The following is a 5,631-nucleotide window of genomic DNA, read 5'->3' on the forward strand; positions in this document are numbered from 1 at the left end:
GTACTTATTTTATCAGTCTCTTTTGCCGAACCGCTATGTTACAGGGACATAAACACACCAGCATTGGTTGTCAAGCAATGTTGGGGGGACAAACCCAGACACACAAACACACACATACATATATATATATATATATATACATATATACGACAGGCTTCTTTCAGTTTCCGTCTACCAAATCCACTCACAAGGCTTTGGTCGGCCCAAGGCTATAGTAGAAGACACTTGCCCAAGATGCCACGCAGTGGTACTGAACCCGGGACCATGTGGTTGGTAAGCAAGCTACTTACCACACAGCCACTCCTACGCCTACTGGAGAACTTATTAGTAAAGAACTAAGCAAATGAAGAGTTGAACTTTTTACTCTTGGATGATAATGAATTAAAAATCATTAAAAATTTATATGGTGATCCACAGAAATCATTACTTGACCTTCCACAGTTTCCAAACAAGTGAGCACACATAATCGTTCATTCCACATAATTTGAACAGAAAAATTGAATATGCATCATGTTGCCAGGAAATTTGTGCAGATTTTATTTACTGACAGATGAACAAAATGAAAATGATACCAGTCAATCAGTAAGGAGCTGTTTGATTATTTGAATTATCTTGGCGTTAGGAAGGGCATCCAGCTGTAGAAACTCTGCCAAATTAGATTGGAGCCTGGTGTAGCCATCCGGTTGCACCAGTCCTCAGTCAAATCGTCCAACCCATGCTAGCATGAAAAGCGGACGTTAAACGATGATGATGATGATTTAACGTTTGTTTTTCCATGCTGGCATGGGCCATGAGGGGGGAGGCTCCATTGTCTCTTCTGGCATGGTTTCTAAGGTTGAATGCCCTTTCTAAAATCAGTCACCTTGCAGAGTGTACTGGGTGTTTTTTGTGTGGTACCAACACCAGTGCTTTTTACATGGCACCAGCACCAGTATCAATTCTACCAAAGTGGATGGAAAGTATGACTAAATATGGATGTACATCTAAATGTGAAAGTGATTTGATGTTGAATCATCTTTTTTCAATTGGAAGGGCAGCAACATCATGAGTTTGTTCCACATGGTCAGGTAAACAATGAAAAGTAATGTTCTGCAATGTAAAGGAATAGACCTAAAGCCTGAACAAACAGAATCTGGACAATGCACCACACTAATGCCCCCACTCACATATCACTCCTTAACCGTGATTCATTGGCAAAGCAGAAGACCTTTCTTGTCTTACTAGATCAACCCCTTGCAAACTTTTGTCTTCAAAGTTGAAATCCACCCTGAAAGATTAGGAGAGGCTAAAAATAATTTGCTAATAGAACTATGCATTAACTCTAAAAATGCATTCCAGAAACATTCCAAAACTGAAAGAAACATTGGGAATGGTCGGGGAAACAGGGAAACCAGTCTAATTAAATTATAAGTAAAACAATTGTTAATAAAAGAGTTTAGTTTCATTTCAGGCAAACCCCAAGTACAAACTGCAGAAGCTATTTAAAGTTATTACAAACTCTTCTCCTGGGGGTAATTGAAGCTATTGCACTATTAGAAACCTTTCTGAATCTTCAGTAGGTATCTCAGGGTCACAAGCATTTCACCCCTTTGCTTGAGTGGAGTAGCAAAGATTGAATTAGCCCTCACCAGCAGAAAGATGCCATCTACAGTCTCATCAACCACAACCACCTTGAGATGGTTTCAGCTGCCATGACTATCTCCTTGGCAGCTTTCATCAGTTGTTTGGTGGAGGTAGCACACCAAACTTGCAGAAAAACTGTGGTAATCAACTTTCACAGGGAATGAGACGGCATTGTAATCCTTTAATGAGAGCCACATGAACCAAGTCTTGAAGTTTGACTTTCTTCTGTTGGTGAGAAAGGTCGAATCTGTCTCCTCTGAACATTGTGAGTTTAGCCACAATGATTGTTTATCTGCTCCTGGATAGGACTACATTATCTACACTAAATGTGTCCTTGTCCCTTAAAAGTAGGCAATAAAACAGAGTGTTGACCCCTTTCATTTACCAATAAATTTAGACAGGTCACTGTAACCAAATAGACTACTGAAAAATGTTCAATAGTGTTGATATAATAGAGTAATAGTTTCCATGCATTAAATTCACTGACATCTTTATGTCAGCATTCATCATCACAAATGATTTCAAATTTTGACACAAGGCTAGTGATTTGGGGAGATGGGGTAAGTCACTTACATCAACCCCAACTGGTACTTATTTTATCGAACTCGAAAGAATGAAAGGCAAAGGTGACCTCAGCGGAATTTGAACTCAGAATGTAAAGACAGACAAAATGCTGCTAAGCATTTTACCGAGCATGCTAACAATTCTGCCAGCTCACCACTTTTAAAATGATTTATAATAATCGAAGCTTAACTGGATTTGATTTGCATATGAATCAAGAAAAGCAAATGCAAAATACAATTTTTCAACACTAAATGATAAGATATATTAAAGGAATTAAGATATAAAAAAGAATCAGCTTGCATGCCTTGTGTTTTCTATAGCATTCTAACATTTACTAAAGCCAATCAGTTTTGCAATGTTTTAACTGTCCTATCTGTTTTCATTTGTTTTTTAACACCAGACCTACGATCAAAAGTATATACCAGATACAATCATCATTTTGAGTCAGTTTTTTGCCATGACTATTCTAAATTGTTTTAGATAATGTAACCAAGACTACATTTTTCAATGTATCCTTTCCCTTTTAAGACAGCAGGATGTGATTTGAGGAACATTTGGTTGTTATTTCTAACAGGTTAAGGAACTCCACAGAAGCTCTCTCACTGGCTATTTTCTGTATGACTAGTATTGTTTAGCCTTAGATCAACTCTGCTCAAGCAGACCTGATTAAAGACATTGTAATCAGATTTTGTTTCCTTCCTATCTGGGCACAAGCGTGGTTGTGTGGGAAGAAGTTTGCTTCCCAGCCACATAATTCTGGTTTCAGTCCCACCTTGGGCAAGTGTCTACTATAGACCCACGCTGACTAAAACGTGCGTGGATTTGGTAGATGAAGACTGAAAGAACACCACCGTTTAACAATCGTCCTTGCAACGCAGCAGTTCAGCAAAAAGAGATCGACAGAAAACGTACCAAACATTGAAAAAAAAAGAAGTACTGGGGTCGATTTGTTTAACTAAAACCCTTCAAGGCGATGCCCCAGCATGGCCGCAATCTATTGACTGAAACAAGTAAAGAAAGATAAAAGGTCTACAGTAGAGAACGTGTCCTTCATATTAAGAAAGTAAGGTATGATTTGAAGATTTGGTTCATATATGATAAGCGACCAAATAAAGGCTTCCTTGTTGATTCACACAACTGCTGTTATTTAACCCCAGATCTATTATGAATCGTACCCTGATCAAAGCATTCCAGCTATGATTACTTTGAATTTAAGGTTTATACCATGTGATTACTTCTTTAGTTAAGGATATAATTTGAAATTTGGCTGTTATTTCTAGTTCAAATAACTGCGTTGGACCTGTGCAAATATAAGTTGTAGTGGTGGCAACGGTAGAGCAGTGCAAGGAAACCTTTGTTAGATCATAGGAGTAGCAGCTTTTCTGCATGAATTTCATTTCATGTGCTGTCTAATAATGTTTGAGGTTACGCTGTTATTTCTAAGTTTGTCTTAAGGAGAAATAGTATACTTAGGACAGTGTTATAATCATTGTTGTTAGCCCCATATCACCCCTTGTCGAAACAGACCAAGGATCAAAGGCTTTCTATCCATATCATACAATTAATTTACGTTATCTGTATTGTGTCCTTTCTGTATTAAGAGAATGGGAACCGTGCGTTAAAGCTGGCCGCAGAAACAGGTAGATGGATAAGTAAAGTAGTTTATGTGAAATATAGATATTTTTCAATTTGATTTTCAAACTGTTCATCAGCGTTAAATATTGAGAACAATTTAACAAAATCCAACTTCTATAAAGCTTCTTCAATTACATTTACATTTTTTTAAATATATTTTCACGGCATATGAACTCATTAGTGTCTCCTTTCAAGTTTCTATTATTATCACAACTAGAAATAGATGTTTTTTACCCCCTAATGACACAAAGTGTCCTTGCATGCCTCTTCATAAAAATGGTTTTTCATACATGAAAACATACCGAAGTTCCTGGCCGTGGCTAATGAATGATGATACTGAAGATTTCTTTTAACAGAGCTCTAATTATAATTATACTGATTAAATACTTGAAAGTTACTAAAGAAATAATTATCTTCGAAGAGGAGGTTAAAATAAAATTAGACATTGATTAAATCCATTATAACACTTAAACGTAATAAATCATGTGTTTACGTGACAAACAGGAATAGATAAAAGAGAGGTGGGTCTTCAAGGTTAGACAAAACAGACAATTTTTTAGTGCAATTTTGTAACCAATAATTAATAATGAAAGTGAAGATTAGAAATAAAAGTTATCATCGTTTAAAATAAAATAATATGGAATCATAAAAAGACAAGCGCAACAGAAAAATGTGGAAAAAAATTAATAATCTAAAGGTTGGAGACGTGACTAGGAAGAATGGTGGATTAACTTAATTCCTGATATGATAAACTGCAATGAAATTAATTAATAAAAGATAAAATAAATAAAAACTTGAATAAGTAACACAAAAATATTTACTAGTGAGCTATTAAATAAAATTAATTTAGTTTCCTTTATATGTGTCCGTCACTATGACCTTGTGGTTTATCAAGCTGGGCTAGACAGGTCACTACAGGTTAATAGTTAAATACTAACGAAAAACAAATGGCAGAGCTAAAAGGGAATGAAATTATAAAAATAAAAGATCGTTTCTCTATTTATAATAAATAATATTGTTTAATGTAGTTGAGAAAAATATAAATAAACTTACGGAAATGTTAAGAAGCTCCGATAGAACAGAAACAAACTTGTTTGGAGAAGGTGGTTTGTGACAGGAAGTAAAGAATTATCCCCCTTAGCAAACCACTCTTTTCTGCTCTTAGTCTAGAGATGGGGATGTTTTTCCATATTTAGTTACCTCTCTTCTCATTCTATCTTGATTTAGTCTAGCTTTTTAAAATTAGCTTAATCTGTCCACAAATTTATCGCCTTGTGCTTCTGTTAAAAATCATTAGTACCTTAATCAGACAAGATAAATAAAACTTGAATTTAAGGGGATAGCGTTCCAGTTGTGATCATTCTGCCTTTTTGTATATCAAAGACTCTTCCAGACTTAAGATTTGACTGCTGTTCCCAACTGTCAAATCTCGTGAAGGAGGTTTGACTGTTATTTCTAGCAAGTCGAGTACGACGTTAAAGTAGTACTCGAGGGAATGGTTTTCAATATTTGCATCATAGCCCCATTCTAGCCATTTTCAAGATGTTCCTTTAGCCATGTTTTTTCCCAAAACTTTCAGATAACATGCACTGTGTAGTCAGAAAAAATACCCATGGGTCTTTTGCTCATAATGACCTTCTAGATGGATTGCTATTCATGGCTGAGCTCTGCCCATGCTATTGGCTCATAACTGGGACAGTGAATGAGTAACACCAGGCATACTCATTAGTGGACTTGTATACCTACTCACTGCTACTTTGAGAGGCCCTACAGTTTAGCTAGAAACCAGTTACTACATGTGGCCATGAG

At 36.2% G+C, this 5,631-nt stretch overlaps 1 protein-coding gene across 1 annotated transcript in view; it reads right to left on the minus strand.

Moving 5' to 3' along the window:
- LOC106875277 (cytochrome c oxidase subunit 6B1) overlaps nucleotides 1-4,991 on the minus strand; it is an 11,736-nt gene extending 6,745 nt beyond the window's left edge. The window contains exon 1 of the mRNA XM_014923363.2: nucleotides 4,876-4,991. The gene's annotated coding sequence lies outside the window, so the exon portion shown is untranslated. The remainder of the gene's footprint in view (nucleotides 1-4,875) is intronic.
- Between the last annotated feature and the right edge of the window lie 640 nt (nucleotides 4,992-5,631).

This window comes from Octopus bimaculoides, chromosome 1, assembly GCF_001194135.2.
Source record: "Octopus bimaculoides isolate UCB-OBI-ISO-001 chromosome 1, ASM119413v2, whole genome shotgun sequence".
NCBI classification, from domain to species: Eukaryota; Metazoa; Mollusca; class Cephalopoda; order Octopoda; family Octopodidae; genus Octopus; species Octopus bimaculoides.